The sequence below is a fragment of the Oryctolagus cuniculus genome, chromosome 3 (genome assembly GCF_964237555.1).
Source record: "Oryctolagus cuniculus chromosome 3, mOryCun1.1, whole genome shotgun sequence".
NCBI classification, from domain to species: Eukaryota; Metazoa; Chordata; class Mammalia; order Lagomorpha; family Leporidae; genus Oryctolagus; species Oryctolagus cuniculus.
The window spans coordinates 134,418,622-134,437,032 of record NC_091434.1 but is presented as its reverse complement, the minus strand read 5'-3'; the positions used below and the strand labels follow the sequence as shown (position 1 = coordinate 134,437,032).

General features: G+C 36.8%; 2 long non-coding RNA genes across 2 annotated transcripts; one reads left to right on the top strand and one right to left on the bottom strand.

The window, feature by feature from the left end:
- Positions 1-546: 546 nt before the first annotated feature.
- On the bottom strand, positions 547-6,137 carry LOC127491798 (uncharacterized). The gene is made up of 3 exons (XR_007920721.2): positions 6,070-6,137; positions 4,007-4,112; positions 547-3,390 (listed from the first exon to the last, which is right to left on the bottom strand). It is a non-coding gene; the product is annotated as an uncharacterized lncRNA (long non-coding RNA).
- Positions 6,138-9,402: 3,265 nt separating this feature from the next.
- Positions 9,403-16,858, top strand: LOC127491797 (uncharacterized). Its single transcript, XR_007920720.2, has 3 exons — positions 9,403-10,258; positions 11,907-12,172; positions 15,125-16,858. It is a non-coding gene; the product is annotated as an uncharacterized lncRNA (long non-coding RNA).
- The last annotated feature ends 1,553 nt before the right edge of the window (positions 16,859-18,411 follow it).

Genomic DNA, 18,411 nt, shown 5'->3' with positions numbered 1-18,411 from the left:
TTGAAAGTAATACCACCCAGCAGGATATTGGATGCTATCAAGTTAAAATCATTCCCCTGGGATATTTTGAGGACAAGGCACAGCTGTTACAGAGAAGAAAATTCACAAAGAAAAAAAAAAGTTACATAAGTCCTTATTGAGGAGGAAGATGAAGGGTGTTCCCTCATTATTGAAATGAAATTTTTAATGAACGACTATTATTTTATTATTTGTTTCTGACTTTCATTTACTTATTTGAGTGGTGGAGAGACATACAGGGACAGAGACAGAAGAGTTCCCACCTGCTAATCCATTTCCCAAATGCCATTGATGGCAATGGCTAGACCAAGGCTGAAGCTAGGAGCCAGGAAACACAATCCAGGTATCCCACATGGGTGGCAGGGACTCCATTACTTGAATCATCACCTGCTGCCTCCCAGGGCCTGTATGCAGGCAAGTGGAGTCAGTAACTGGAGCTGGAGATTGACCTCAGGCACTCCAGTATCTTAACCAGGCACTAGATCAAAATGCCTTCCCCGATTGCTTTAAATGTGGATGGATGGGGCAGCACTGTGGTGCACAAGGTTAACCCTCCACCTGCAGTGCCAGCATCCATATGGGTGCCGATTCAAGTCCTGGCTGCTGCACTTCCAATCCAGCTCCCCGCTAATGTGCCTGGAAAAGCAACGGAAGATGGCCCAAGTGCTTGGGCCCCTGCACCCATATGGGAGACTTGGAATTAGTTCCTAGCTTGCAACTGGCCCAGCCCTGGCCGTTGCAACAATTTGAGAAATGAACCAGCAGATGGAAGATCCTTCATTCTGTCTCTCCCTCTCTCTCTTTGGAATTCTGTCTTTCAAATAAATAAAATAAATCTTTAAAAAATGTGGATGGACAGGCAGTCTTGGCTCGAGAGTGGTTACTGAGAAATATTCAGTTGGTATCATGCTATTCACATATTTTTAAAAAGTGACTCAAATTATATTTCTAAAGTGTTTTAAAGTGCAATAAGATGTTTTAATTTGTTAATAAATATATATTTTTATATATATTTTAATTTTAATATTTTTACATTAATGGTCTCAATTACCACCAATTGGAAAATACTTATATAAATCAAATAAATTACATCCTTATAAAATAATTGATTGTGATTTAATGAATTCATTAGTCCTCACTACTCGAAGACATCAACAGTACCTCCAGGACATACCACAGGATCCACTTTTTTTTTTAACAATTTACTTTAGTTGTTAGAATTTAAACTAAAAACAATACTTAAACAAATGATTCTGTTGTATTCACCAAGTAGATCCAGGATGATGGTAAAATAGTTAATGTATTACTTCTTTAACAATTTAATAACTGTTTCAGAAGTCAAGTTACAAGAACGGTTGTTCTTGTATGGTTCTTGTTCTTGTATGGTTCTAAAATTTCATATTGTACACTTTACTTACTTTGCTATTATAGCATGTCACCCACTTTCCAACAAACTATATGTATTAAGTAGATTATTGGAGTCTCTCTCTCTCTCTTGCTCTCTCTCTCTATATATGTATATATACAAATATATATTCTTTGTTTTGGGGATAGCACTAATCTCAGACACAATTGATAATTTACATAGAAATAGAATACAGTGTTGAAAAAAATTTCTCTTTAATTTTAAAAATATTTCATCATGCTCTAGCATCTTACCATCAAGAAAGTGACGATATTCTGGTCTCTAGTAATATGTATATCTGTCTGATCTCTTATTTGATGTTACATGTATATATTTTTACATGAGAGTGTGTGTTTGTGTATGTCTGTATTTGTGTTGAATTAGCACTCTCTGGGAACTTATACGGTGCTGTAAAAACTCTGGTGCTCTGGAATTTCACAGTAATACATAGGAGTGCAAATCATTTGATATTTTATTAATTGCTGTCAAAAAATGAATGCAGTGACTCAGTCCAAGGTTTGTGTTTGTCAAAGGTGAGAATGTTTGGTATTTCTTTTCATTTCTTGTTCAAATACCTTTTTATTTTTATATTTTTAGATTTACTGGAAAATTATAAAAATAATAGAGTTCATATATACCACACACTTGGTCTACCCTATTATTAATATCTTACATGAATATGGTACATTTGTTATAATCAATTAACCAATATTGACACATTATTATGGCTAAAGGCCATACTGTATTCAAATGTTGCTAGTTTTACTCAAGGAACCTATTCTGTTTCAAGATTCCATCTAAAATATAACACAGCATTTAGTTGACATGTCTTCTTAGGCTCTTTTTGACATGAACTTTTCTCAGACTGTCTTGTCTGATGAACTTCAAAGTTTAGAACAGTCCTGTTCAAGTACTTTGTGGAACTGGCGTGGATTTGTGTTTTCTTGTGTTCAGATTGGGGTTATTCTGTTTTGGAGAGAGATCTTAGAGGTAAGTATATCGATGGGATTATTTGAAAAATTTTGCATAAACAATTAGTCTTATCTCTCCATGTATTTAATTGATTTTTACATATAATTATGGATTCATGAGAATTTACCTTATATTTGAGGGCTTAAATAGTGCTTGCTTTATGTGTTGCCCAAATTGTAGCAGCTTTGGCAGACAGAAGTTCTTTTGGTTGCAATTTTGTGTCCCTTCAACATCCTCTCATGACTGTGAAGATACTGAATACAGTACTTTCTTACTTTCTAGCATTGCAAGATGCCTCAGCCTCATGTTACATATTTCCTTCTCCATGCTAGGGTTAGGCACTTCTTCAAGGAGCCCAGTTCTTTTTATTTAAGAAAGGTAATGAGGACAAAGATCTCAGTGCTAAGTGTTCTCATTGCTACTGGTATATTTTTGTTTCTAGAGCCTCTCAGTTGAAAGGGAAGCAAGTGTATGTCTGTGTGTGTGTGTGTGTGTGTGTGTGTGTAACATATACAGGTATATAAATGCTTCTGTATGTAGTCATCTGCATATATGTTAAGTTAAACAGGAGTTTACACTGATATCTTCAACCAGGTGGATGAGGCTAGCCTTCTCTTCTTGCTTATCTGTAACCACACTAATGGTGAGAAGTCTTTCCTCACCATCCTGTTAATATACTTTATTCATTTCAGACTATGTAGTGCAGTGGTTTTAGGTCGTTTACCTCTTTGAAAAACAAATCAATCAAGTGGAGTACAGTACTTATTTGTGGTCCTTTTTGCCTTATTCTTGGTACTTCATTTAAATAACAAACACTTACTGGGTAGATTTCTGGTCTAAAGGTGGGCATTTGACCCAGCAGTAGATCTGTTAAGAAAGTGCATCTTAGATCGGAGTACCTTCGTTCCACACCTGAATCTGATTCTTGACTCCAGCTTCCCGCTAATGCAGACTCTACGCTACAGTCATTGCTCCCATATTTGAGTTCCTTTCACCTATGTGAAAGACGGAGATTAAATACTTAGTTCCAATACTTGCTCAGGCCTATTCCCTGTTCTTAGACATTTGGAGAGTGAACCAGTGGAGTGTGAGTTCTCTGCCTTTCTGTCTCTTTCTCTGTCTCTTAAGTAAATACATTAAAAAAAAAAAAAAAAAAAAACAAAAAAAACAAAAAAAAACTACTTTGCACTCTTCTCTTCCCTTCAGTTAGGATGCTTAATATATTTGTAAAACATTTATTTGTTACAATTGTCTGTATATATTTAAGAATAGATATACACCAGTGCTGTGGCTCACTAGGCTAATTCTCCACCTGCGGCGCAAACACCCCAGGTTCTAGTCCCGGTTGGGGCACCGGATTCTGTCCCGGTTGCTCCTCTTCCAGTCCAGCTCTCTGCTGTGGCCCGGGAAGGCAGTGGAGGATGGCCCAGGTGCTTGGGCCCTGCACCGGCATGGGAGACCAGGAGAAGCACCTGGCTCCTGGCTTCGGATCAGCACAGCTCCGGCTGTTGCGGCCATTTGGGGGGGGTGAACCAATGGAAGGAAGACCTTTCTCTCAGTCTCTCTCTCTCTAACTCTGCCTGTCAAAAAAATAGATATAAATATACTTACATATTTGCCATTCATATTCTTCATTCCATTTTGAGATTTCTGAATGTTTATGTTTCTTTTTAAAAATATTTTCACACATTAGGATTCACTCTATTTTCTTAAATTTCTGTGGGTTTTAAAAACACATACTGTCATATATTCACCATAACAGTGTACCAGAATAGTTTAGCTGCTGTAAAATATGCCCTGTACTTGTCATACCCCATCCTCCCTTTGGCCTTAAAGGATTCATTGATCTAGTTATTGTATGCATATTTTTGCCATATAAATGTTTATATGGCACAGTATTTAATCTTTTCTGATTGACTTCTTACAATCAATATTATGCATTGATGATTATTCAATGCATTTTCAATATTGACAGTTCATTACTTTTTATCCTCAATAGTATTCCATTGCATGGGAGTACCAAAATTTGCTTTTCCATTCACCTGTTAAGGATCTTTTGGTTGTTTGAAGTGTTTAATAATTATTAATAGAGCTTCTGCAGACATGCAAACAAACACAAGTAATTTTCTTAATTTTTAAAATTCATATAAGGTGAACAAACTTCCTGTATTTCATAATATACATTTAAGAGCATAATGGTACTTCCCATCCTATCCTACCTCCCACCAATGCTCCCATGCTCCCTTCTCCTTCCTTATTTTTTTATTTTAGATTTTAAATTGACATACTTTCAAGTTTATTGTACAACCACAAGCATAACCTTCAACCAAATAAAGAATTCAACAAGTAGTAAGTAGAAAAAATCAGTTCTTCAAGAGTTTAGACATTTTGAGGATTTTTTAATCTATATTCCTCAGGGATATTGGTGTATAGTTCTCTTTCTCTGTTGCATCTTTTTCTGGTTTAGGAATTAAGATGACGCTGGTCTCATAGGAGTGTGGGAGGATTCCCTCCCTTTCAATTGCTTTGAATAGCTTGAGAATAGGAATTAGTTCTTTAAAAGTCTGGGAGAATTCAGCAGTGAAGCCATCCAGTTTTGGATTTTCTTTGTTGGGAGGGCCTTTGGTACTGCTTCAATCTCCTTCTTGGTTAATGGTCTATTTAGGCTTTCTATATCTTCATGACTCAATTTTGGTAGATTGTATGTGTCTAGGAATCTATCCATGTCTTTGAGGTTTGCCAGTTCTTGGTATATAGCTCTTTGTAGTAACTCCTGATGATTGTTTTTATTTCTGTAGTGTCCTTTTTCTCCTCTGATTTTACAAAATACCCTTGTCTCATTTTTTTGTTTTAATTTTTTTGAATTTTTAATTAGCCTATTGAGCCACGGCACTGGCAATAAATTGCATATATTAGCTATTATGTAATATGTAATGAATGAATATAACTGCATTAATATATATTAGTGTGATTTCACTTATATAATATGCTATGACAGATTAATAATTTAGATTAATATATACATATGAATATAATATAAAATCAAAGATAATATAAAACATTGCATATTATATAACAAATTATATTTACATATTTATATATCATCTATATAAGTACATACATTTCTAAAATTACATAAAATTAAATAATATATATCTAGTATTACAGATAAAAGATATCAAAGTATGATTATATAGTTATATGATTATGTAATATATGTGTATAATCATTTTATATATTAAATTATACATAAGAATGTTATAAATCATTCATAATATATATTATAACATAGATATTCATATATATTATTGTATATAATTATTTATAGATATAATATTAGAATGTTTCATAAATATAATAAAACAAATACATGAATTCTGTAATTATAATTCTATATTTTATACATATATCATTATGTGTCTATAATATATAATGATATATGTAATTATAAATATTGTGTAAATATATAATTATATAATATATAATGATATATGTAATTAATTGAATATATTTACATTATTAATATAGATAATATATAATTGATGAATATATAATTCTATATTTTATAGTAATTATAGTATAAAGTAATACATAGTATAGTAAAGTATAAAGTAGTATATAGTATAAGATAAAAATATATAAGGTAGTATATTGTATAGTAAAGTATACAGTACTGTTTGAGTAGTAGTTATACAGTGAATTCACATAGTACATGTTAAGGACAGAGATCCTATATGGTGAGTAAGTGCACAGTGATTCCTGTTGTTGACTTAACAATTGATGCTCTTATTTATGACATCAGTAATCACCCAAGTCTCTTGTCGTGAGTTGCCAAGGCAATGGAAGCCTTTTGAGTTCGCCAACTCTGATCTTATTTAGGCAAAGACATAGCAAAGTGGAAGTTCTCTCCTCCCTTCAGAGGAAGGTACCTCCTTCTTTGGTTATCCCATTCTTTCTGCTGGGCTCTCACTCACAGAGTTCTTTCATTTAGGTTTGTTTTTTTTTTTTTTTTTTTTTTTTTTTTTTTTTTTTTTTTTTTGCCACAGTGTTGGCTTTCCATGACTGAAATACTTTCATGGGCTTTTCAGCCAGATCTGAATTCCTTAAGGGCTGATTCTGAGGCCAGAGTTTTGTTTAGGACATCTGCCATTCTATGAGTCTGCTGTGTATCCCGCTTTTCATGTTGGATCATTCGCTCCTTTTTAATTCTAAAAGTTAGTATTAGCAGACACTAGTCTTGTTTATGTGATCCCTTTGACATTTAATCCTATCACTTGGACTAGTGAGATTGCATTGGTACATGCCACCTTGATGGGATTGAATTGGAATCCCCAGGCATGTTTCTTTTTTTTTTTGGACAGGCAGAGTGGACAGTGAGAGAGAGAGACAGAGAGAAAGGTCTTCCTTTTGCCATTGGTTCACCCTCCAATGGCCGCCCCTGCTGGTGCGCTGTGCTGATCCGATGGCAGGAGCCAGGTACTTATCCTGGTCTCCCATGGGGTGCAGGGCCCAAGCACTTGGGCCATCCTCCACTGCACTCCCTGGCCACAGCAGAGAGCTGGCCTGGAAGAGGGGCAACCGGGACAGAATCTGGCGCCCCGACCGGGACTAGAACCCAGTGTGCCGGCACCGCAAGGCAGAGGATTAGCCTAGTGAGCCGCGGCGCCAGCCTCTGGCACGTTTCTAACTCTACCGTTAGGTGTACATCCGATTGAGCATGTGACGAACTGTAACTCTCCTCCCTCTCTTATTTCCATTCTTATATATAACTGAGATCACTTTTCAGTTAGATTTAAACACTTAAGAATAATTGTGTGTTAATGAAAGAATTCAACCAATGGTATTAAGTAGTACAAAAAATACTAAAAGGAATAAAGTAGAAAGTTGTTCCTTGACAGGACAAGGGCTGATACATATTAAATATTTTACATATGGAAATATATATTATGTATATTAATTTTATATATTCAATATTTAATATATATAATATCTAACACATGCTTTAATTATAGGCCTACATAAATATATACATAAATTTAACATAAAATCAAAAATATAAAATATAGTATTGATATGTATAACAATTTATAAATGACATTTTTATAATACACATGCTGTATTTACATGTTTTTAAAGATATACATATATTATATATAAAATGCACTATATATTACATATTACATATATAATAATTAAAATTGCATGTAAGAAATATAAAGTATAATTTCAAAATATTTATAATTTATGTATAATTATGTATATAATTATGTCACATATGTAATGCATATGAATGTGTAATATATATAAGTACATTATGTATTATTTTATATAGGTAACATATTTTACTTATAATGATCAAATATTATATATACGATGTGTATAATGCTAACAAAATGTTTACATATATTTTATATTTTGTAACTATATAGATATAATATACATTAAATATATATTTTCATGCGTACACATATTATATACCATATATATAAATTTTATACTATTAGACACAGTATACTTTACATAATATAATTATATTATTTTAAATATATACATTTAATATATTGATTTATAATAAATGTAAGATAATATCTATTAATAGGCCGGCGCCGCGGCTCACTAGTCTAATCCTCCACCTAGGGGCGCCGGCACACCGGGTTCTAGTCCCGGTCAGGGCGCCAGATTCTGTCCCGGTTGCCCCTCTTCCAGGCCAGCTCTCTGCTGTGGCCCGAGAGTGCAGTGGAGGATGGCCCAAGTGCTTGGGCCCTGCACCCCATGGGAGACCAGGATAAGTACCTGGCTCCTGCCATCGGATCAGCACAGCGCGCCAGCCGGGGCGGCCATTGTAGGGTGAACCAACGGCAAAGGAAGACCTTTCTCTCTGTCTCTCTCTCTCACTGTCCACTCTGCCTGTCAAAAAATAAAAAAAAAAAAAGAAACATGCCTGGGGATTCCAATTCAATCCCATCAAGGTGGCATGTACCAATGCAATCTCACTAGTCCAAGTGATAGGATTAAATGTCAAAGGGATCACATAAACAAGACTAGTGTCTGCTAATACTAACTTTTAGAATTAAAAAGGAGCGAATGATCCAACATGAAAAGCGGGATACACAGCAGACTCATAGAATGGCAGATGTCCTAAACAAAACTCTGGCCTCAGAATCAGCCCTTAAGGAATTCAGATCTGGCTGAAAAGCCCATGAAAGTATTTCAGTCATGGAAAGCCAACACTGTGGCAAAAAAAAAAAAAAAAAAGTTACCTAAGTTACCTAAATGAAAGAACTCTGTGAGTGAGAGCCCAGCAGAAAGAATGGGATAACCAAAGAGGGAGGTACCTTTCTCTTATATTAATATAACATACCATATATTTGTATTATAATATAATTTATGTTTTATATATTATTCATCACATGTTATATATTTGCAACAGATATAATATACATTTTATTAATTATATATTTTAGGTATTAAATAATATATTGAATATATAATATATACATTAAAGAGCAATATATTAATATTGTACATTATATATAACTGTTATATATTAATATATTAAATAGATTATATATTATAAATATGACTTTTTATACTCAATATTTATTATGCTAAAATCCATACATTATCTAATATACATTGTGAAAATATGTATTTGTATTAAATTTAGAGTATATATTACATATAATCATTTCTATCTTAAATATTTTACATGTAGATTTACATATAATATTGTATATTGTATATATTATTCATTATATAGTAATAATTGTAATTACAATTATATATTATAAATAATATATTTATAATTATGTGGTATGACATTAGTACATATACAATTTTGTATATATTTAATACCTCATACATATCATATATGTCACATATAAACACAATTATATAAAATAATACATATCACATATAAATACAATTACATAACACAAATATATGTTACAAAGTGTCATATAAAATATACATTATAATTATTATACATATATTTAATATATATTTAAAAAGTCTTTTCTAAGTGCTAAGTCACTGATTTAGAAAAGTAATTGCATACTATAATTGGCAATGACTGATTTTATTATATTCTGTATTCATTTTCTTTTATTGCTCTAATGAGATGCTACAAATTTGGTAGCTTAAACACATAATTTTTTGGAAGTTATCAGTATAAATATGGATCTCTTAGGCTACAATCACTTTGTCAACTGAGTTGTGTTCTGTGGAATATTCTATGAAGAGAATGTACTTCCTGTCTGCTCCAGCTTATAAGAGTGTGCCAACATTGCTTGACTTGTAGGCATTCCAGTAGTAACCTCATTGATATCCATTTTAATTATTGAACCATCTCTCCCTCTGCTTCTATCGTCATGGGCCTGTGTTGGTGGGGTGTGTAGGTACCATGGGCTTGCCATGGACATCAATCACCTTGGGAGGGAGCAGGTGAGACAGTGATCACACCAGCTGATGAGAGCATATCCTCACTGCTGCTGACATTAGAGGACATCTACCACGCCCAAATTGTGTGTCAGCCTGGATGCTTGGAGCACACCTGCCTGCTGCCTGTCCCGGCCAGCACATGCCTCTGGAAATCCACTGAAGGAGCAGGCATTGCACTAAGACACAGATGCATGATTCAAGGGTAGAAGCCATCGGAGGAGAAAACCAACAAGTGTTTCCACAAATGCCTAAAAGTAAATGTAGAAGTAAGAGAAACATGGACAAGGAAGAGACTATGACATCCGCAAAAGAGCACAACAACACTGCAGTATTAGAATGTGAGGATACTGAGGAAATGACTGAAAAGGAATGCAAAAGATGATCATAAGATTACGCAAAAACAGTGAGCAGCAAATTCTTGGGGTAAATAAACCCACACATGACATAGATGAAAAGGTTTGCACAGAAACCACACAGAGCATCTGTGTAGTCTTCGGTGGAAACACAGAATACTCTGCAGTGACCTACCCCAGGCATTCAGGGAACTCTTAGCCTCTTCAGCCAGACACAGTGATTGTCCGAGACCCAGATACACGCCATAACCGATCACACAGTCACAGATTTCCCACATAGCATGCAGGGCTCCCACAGTCACAGGGAACAGGGGATCCACTCAGCCCCAGGAACCCGCTTGTTCTTTGCTCCCAGAACCTGCGCTTGCCAGTGTTCTGCCTTGGCTTTAGGGGAAGAGAGCTCTTCACAGGCTTACGTGGGAGCCCCTCCCCCTGTGAACCCTCCAGGCTAGACTCAGAGTTAGTAGGAACTGGGAATTTATCTGTCAGGTAAAAACCCGTCCTTGCAAGCTCATGATCAGGGACTGCCTTCACTGGCATTTTCCAGATGGCACCTCTTCCCTGGTTGTTGCTGCGAGCCATTGCTGGGGACTGAGAAGCAGGCAAGGTACTCTCTATTCATGGGGTTAGGTGGGCACCCTGCCCCCACCTCCATCCCATCTAGTGCTCTAGGACCTACACCTCCATCCCAGCTAGTGCTCCAGGACAGATGCAAAAGTCAGCAAGGTTCTCCCTGAGGCAATATCAACAGGGACACAAGCTGCCAAACACTGTTGACTTACAAGAAGTTGTTGTCTCCTCCTGACTGCCTAACTTCGCACTGCTGAATGTGGCACTTGGGGAGTGTGGGTGGGGGAGGAATCAAAGCAGCTTCCCTGCTCCAGGTCTGGCTGTTCCTCAGACCCCACTTGGTTCCCACGGCTGAAGTGAGAGTCAGTGGGAGACTGGAATTCCCTCTCGGTGAGACCCAAATGGCGGGGCATGAAGCTCTTTTTTCCTGCCATGATGAGGTAAGATGGAAGCTTGCAAAAGGCAGCTGGCTGCGCTACGTCACTGGCTGCAGCGGCGTCTCTGTCTTCTCTCTTATTTTCCCCCCCCCAGAGTCTTTTTTTTTTTTTTTTCTCTTTTTGCCAAAAACTTCCATCAGTCAGACCTCTAGAAATGCTGTCCTTCCTTCGTTCTCTTCATATCCCAGAGAAGCTGAAGCTATTGTGGCTCCACCCTATTCAGCCATCTTGGAAGTCCACAAATGGGTTTTCAGATCAGTTGTGTAAAAACCTAAGAGTGGGATTGATATATGCAATGAAAAGATTTTAGCTGTTTATTAAATGGTCCCCTGACAGAGCAATGCTGAGATCTTCCATATATCTTTACTGTTAGAACCTCTTGGATTCCCATAGGTAAACCTCATAAAAGCAAGAGTTCTAGGTCTATTTTGTAAAAAATTTTCACACTCATCATAGTCACGATCAGCCTCTAGTTCCCTGACAACAGTTATCTGCAACTGGGGCCAGCATTGCGGCACTGAGTTAAGCAGCCATTTGCAGTGATGGCATCCAACAACACAGCAACAGTTTGAGTCCTGGCTGCTCCACTTCTAATCCAGTTCCCTGCATGTCTGTTGGGGCCAGTGCTAATACTCCAGTGTATAATTACAGGTTATCACATATTTTTGTCTCTGTACTATTTCTTTTCTTTTTCTTTTTATTATTTGACAGGTGAGAGAGAGAGAGACAGAGAGAAAAGTCTTCGTTCCGTTGGGTCACTCCCCAAATGGCCGCCGTGGCCAGCGCTGCGCCTATCCGAAGCCAGGAGCCAGGTGCTTCTTCCTGGTCTCCCATGCAGGTGCAGGCACCCAAGCACTTGGGCCATCCTCCACTGCCTTCCTGGGCCATAGCAGAGAGCTGGGCTGGAAGAGGAGCAACTGGGACTAGAACCCGGCGCCCATATGGGATGCTGGCGCCGCAAGTGGAGGATTAACCAAGTGAGCCCTGGCACTGGCCCCATGTACTATTTCTGTTACTCCCTCTAAAACAAGGTGTGATTTTATTTATTGCTTGTTTTTACTTTTTGACTGATTTTCTTTGATATGTTTCCAAACTTAGGGCTAAATCTTTTTGAAAAGTTTAATTGGGGACTTAGACCCCAGAAGCACAAGCAATAAAAGCAAACATAGACAAACAAGATTGCATCAAGCTTAGATGATTCTGCACAGCAAAGGAAACAGTCAACAAAGTGAAGAGGCAACCAACAGAATGGGACAAAGTATTTGCAAACTAGGCAACTGATAAAGGATATAGCAGTAGATGGAATATGTCTGTGTCTATCTCTCCCTTTTTCTTGGTCAATCTGCCTTTCAAATAAATTTTAAAAATTTATTTAAAAAATTTTAAAAATTGCTTTCTTTAGTTTCTTACCATTCTATCACATTTTTGCTTTTTAATTTTATATTTATCAATTTCTTCAATTTTCTAAATATTTTAAAAAATTAAAAAATAATATTCTTTTACATAGTAAATCTTCTTTTTAAAAGATTCAATTTCTTTCTTCATTTGAAAGGCAGAGTTACAGAGAGGCGGAAGCAGAGAGAGAGGTCTTCCATCCACTGGTTTTCTCCCCAGATCGCTGCAACAGCCAGAGCTGGGTTGATCCTAAGCCAGTAGCTTTCCCCAGGTCTCCCATGTTGGTGCAGGGGCCCAAGGAGTTGGGCTATATTCTACTGTTTTCCTAGGACATAGCAGAGAGCTGGATAGGAAGTAGAGCAGCTGGGACTAAAAATGATGTCCATATGGGATGCTGGCACTGAGGGCAGCAGTTTTATCTGCTATGCCACAGCATCAGCCCCCATATAAATACATTTTGAAGGGTGGGCATTATGGCACAGCAGGTTAAGCTGCCATTTGGGTTGCTCATATCTCATACCACAGTGCCTACTTTGAGTACTGGCTGCTCTGCTTCTGATCCAACTTCTTGTTATTGTATCCTGGGATGCAGCAGATGATGGTTCAATGTCTTGGGCCTCTATGATCCTTGTGGGAGACCTGGAGGGAATTCTAGGCTCCTGGTTTTGGTCTATCCCAAACTTGGCTGTTATCAGTATTTGGGGAGTGGACCAGAGGACGGATGATCTCTCTCTCTCTCTCTCTCTCTCTCTCACACACACACACACACACACACACACAGTCTTTATCTTTTAGGTCTCTGTTACTCTGCCTTTCAAGTAGATGAAAATACATGAACACACGTTTAAAATATAGTTTGCTTTGTGAAACTTGAAGAGACTAAAGAATTTTGTTATGTTGTCATCTAATGGACCTAGATAAATGTTGTTTATGAATTCCTCATTGCAAGAGCAATGTCTCTCAGTCCTGGGTCATTTTTCCCATTGTTCTCTCTTACCAGTGATCAAGATGCTGATCTATTCTCTTGCTGGGTATAGGTTTCAGTGTTTAGTGACCCAAAATCTGCTTTAAAATTATGGAATCAGATAGCTATTTATCTGTGTCCTTATTAATCTGAGAATTGATTGAATGTTTGTTTCCCCAATAATATGATTAACTCTGGAACACTGTTTTTCAAGTTAACTTAAAGATACTTTTAAAAATAAAACTCCAAATGCTGATAAATTCCATAAAAGTGAGGAGGAGCAAAAATATCAACTCTTCCTTTCATAACAAATTATGTTAGTAATTTTTGTATTTTAGAAATTTTTATAATTATATTCACAAAATTCTTTGGGACTTTATAATTATCAACAAAGATATTTATACAAAATGTTTTGTAACTTAATCTCTTCATAATTAGAAGCCCTTGGAAAATCTATAGATTTTAGCATAGCCAAAATATTAAATGCATGTAGAATGCTTAAAATTCATTGCTTCCAAGATTTTCCTCTTATTTCCTAACTATTTCATTCTCAGTATTTCAATTTATCCAAACTATCAAATTGAAACTAAAGACATATTTTGTTTTTGAAAATTATAACGTCCCAAATAACTACAAAATGACAGAATCTTAATGATGCTATTGGAATGAAGAGAAATTGTCTGATCACCTCTGGAAGGGCTTTCCATGCATTTCAGTATATACCTTCCCTCCCCTAAGCAGTGAATATTCTTAGTCTTTGAGTAGGAGTATACATTAAGAATGGTGAAAAGCTCATTAGGTTTTTAACTAGCCATGGTATTTTGTTATACAATTTTAAATAGCTCTTTATTAGTAATAATTCTTGTTGTCTAGCTTATTTTTTTTTTTTTTGACAGGCAGAGTGGACAGTGAGAGAGAGAGACAGAGAGAAAGGTCTTCCTTTGCCGTTGGTTCACCCTCCAATGGCCGCCGCGGCCAGCGCGCTGTGACCGGCACACCGTGCTGATCTGATGGCAGGAGCCAGGTACTTCTCCTGGTCTCCCATGGGGTGCAGGGCCCAAGCACTTGGCCCATCCTCCACTGCACTCCCGGGCCACAGCAGAGAGCTGGCCTGGAAGAGGGGCAACTGGGACAGAATCCGGCGCCCCGACCAGGACTAGAACCCGGTGTGCCGGCGCCACAAGGCGGAGGATTAGCCTAGTGAGCCACGGCGCCAGCCTAGCTTATTGTTGATTGTTGTTTCTAATTTCTCCTGTATATTTTTATATTTTCACCATTTTTCCATGGGTAATTTGATGAGAAGTTTGAGAGTGTCCAATTAGATGACATTAAGCTTAATTTCCTTAACTTCAAATATTTGAAGAAATTCCAAACAGCAACACACATGGTAGCAATGTAACTTTAATACACAAAGGAGTTATGAAACTCTGTCAGATGTTGTATTAAGTGTTTCAGGAAGGTAATGCCTCTCCAAGAAAAGTTAGATTAATTTCCTGAATATACCTTTAATTTTAACTTCATATGCATATCTCTCTCTCTCTTTTTTTTTTTTTTTTTTTTTTTTTGACAGGCAGAGTGGTCAATGAGAGAGAGACACACACAGAGAAAGGTCTTCCTTTGCCGTTGGTTCACCCTCCAATGGCCGCTGTGGCCAGCGCACCACGCTGATCCGAAGCCAGGAGCCAGGTGCTTCTCCTGGTCTCCCATGGGGTGCAGGGCCCAAGGACTTGGGCCTGAGCAGAGAGCTGGACTGGAAGAGGAGCAACTGGAACAGAATCCGGCGCCCTGACTGGGACTAGAACCCGGTGTGCCGGTGCCGCAGGCGGAGGATTAGCCTAGTGAGCCATGTGCCAGCCCATATGCATATCTCTTAAAGACTAAAATTTGCAAACTTTCTGGTAATTCTCTAGTTACAAAAATTTTAGCTGATCTGAAATTAAATATTTATGGATGACCCATTGCTTTGCTTTATTTTTCGCTTCACAGAAACAGCCAGCCTGATGTAATAAGTAACATGTGTTCCCTCCGCCGTCTGATACCATATGCCATACTCATCACCCTGCATACACATTCACAGTCACACTCTATACAGAAATACATAAATGTACGGGCATCCCTTAACACATCCCCCTCTTGTTTTTCTCTTTGTATCTCCATACTAGAAGGTAGTCAGGATGATTTAGAAAGATTAAGCCACCTGTAACATTATAATGATTTGGTTTCTAATAGCCAGGAGTATAGGCAGTCATTGGGAACATGGTATGGCCTCAGAGTGGTGAGGTATGGATTGAGACAGATGATGCCCTAGAATCCTAGATCTGTGGAGTTAGTTCTAAATATCAGCACTGGCAAGTTGTTGCCGTCAGTGTTTCACCTGATTATTTTTTCCAACTCATCAGGAGATTCATTCTCAGCATCACTTGAGGTACTTATAAATTTAGTCTCACTGTGCACTTGTCTGAGCCTCCTACTCACCTGGATCATCTGCTGCTTTTCTGTTGGGAGCATGGCCAAGTCCATGGGCAAGAGAACATGTTCTGGATACTGGTAAATTCTTTACAGCTCCTAGGATCCTGGAATCCCCTGAAAAATTTCTGTGGAGAATTCAAAGGAAGAGTTGTCTAGGGTTGTTACATGATGAAAACAGAGGGAGTTTCTTCCTAAACTTACTAATAACTGATAAGAATGGTTAGGATATATTGTAGCAATGGTTTTCTGACAGTAAAGGGAAATTTCTCCAAATGATCATACAAGGACTTAATGAAGTTATTCTCAATGAATGGCAACCAACAGAGTACTCCTAAGACTCATACAACTGGGAAACTATTCTGTTTGTGAAGTTCCAAGTTTTTGTAGTTCAAGCACATGTCTCATTTCCTAACCTTTAAAACAGACACTTGATCAAGGGACTAGATCCTTATCTTGTGAATAATCAGTTGACAACATCCTAGTTTGGCGAGATTATCACTTTTTGCTAAAGTCTACACCATCTGTTCTTCATTCTAATTACTGATAAAAGAAGGACCTAATTCACAATTGGACCATAAAAAGTTAATTGTGATTTAAGTACATTTGTTTCAAATGTAAAGACATTTAAATGATGCTTCTGTTTCACATTTTTCAATATGTTGACATGGATCATAACAAAATACTGGAATATGAGCATAGAAAGCAAATACAAAAATTTCCAAAGGAACACTTCGTATTAGCATATAGATCTTAAAACTTATGTTATTAGCCATTATACTAATGGTTCAATAAAGGGAATTTATTATAGAATAATAGGGCATTTAAAACAGAATTTAAATTTTACAGAATTCTTCCTCTTGTATCCTTGCCCTATTGCCCCAAAAATTGTCATTAAATCCAGATTTCAGTGGGAATCAAGTTAAATAATAATTTATAAACAGCCTACTAGTTCATGTTAAATAAATGATGATGTGATATGATGGAAGAGGATTTGACTGAACATTTCTGCAGGGATTCTTGGACAAATTTCATGCATATATGTGTGTCTGTGTACAAGATGGTCTAAAGGAAATATAAACATGTGTGTTCCTTTATCAGATATACTGACGTTATTGAAAATCAATAACACAGTAAGGTATAATCATGAGCCAAACTCATAAAATAACTACATTCAAAAATTTTAAGAAGATGCTAAGAAACAATATTTACTAGTATATGAAGATAATAAAAATATCATGGAATAGTTGGGTTGATTGTGGGAATAAAAATTGTCTTAACATTTTCTGAAAATCAAAGTCATATCTTAGCAAAATAAAGAAGAACCGTCAGATAATATCAATAGATAAATAAAATGTATTTCATAATTCATTACAGGAATAAAAATAATTTAGTATTTGTTTATAGTGAAAAAACCTTGCCATGTATTTTGATGTGAGACAAAGATGTCTGCTATTGCAAATACTATATAATATTTGACTTGCCAATAGAATGATGTAATACACATAAACACATGTTATGGCCAGTGCCGCGGCTCAATAGGCTAATCCTCCACCTTGCGGCGCCGGCACACTGGGTTCTAGTCCCGGTCGGGGTGCCGGATTCTGTCCTGGTTGCGTGCTGGCCATGGCGGCCATTGGAGGGTGAACGAACGGCAGAGGAAGACCTTTATCCCTGTCTCTCTCACTGTCCACTCTGCCTGTCAAAAAAATAAATAAATAAATAAAAATAAACACATGTTATAAGGATTTTTGTGAAAGAAAAACACTGTTTTTAAAGGATATAATTATGTTTATGAAAGTTTTTAAATAAAACAAATCAATTAGTAGGATTACAATGACTGTAAAAAACAGTTGCTAGGGACACCAATCATACAAAACTCATCTGTATCCTACAAAACATCAGGAAACACAAAATCAGGTAGCTGTACCTGGGCTACACAAGATGGCTCCACAAAAATGAACTATATATGAGTAAATAAATAAGTCCTTTTTGAAAATCTCTAGGGAGATTTCTTATTAATGAACTGGAAGACAATATCCTAAAGATGTTATTCTCCACAAGTGGATCCAGGTACTCAATTAAATATAATAAGAATCTCTACATTTTTTTTTAAAAGTTATATGATTCTCTCTAAAATTTAAGATTTATTAACTTATTTCAAAGGCAGAGTAACAGAGAGAGAGATGAATAGGCTAAGAGAAGGATCTCACATCTGTTGGTTTGCTCTCCAAATGGCCACAACAGCTGGGCTGGTCTATGCAAAAACTAGGAGCCCAAAACTCCATCTGGGTCTTCTACCTGGCTGGCAAGGGCACAAGCACTTGAACCATTTTCTACTGCTTTTCCAGGAACATCAGCACAAACCTGGATCAAAGTACAGGTGCTAGG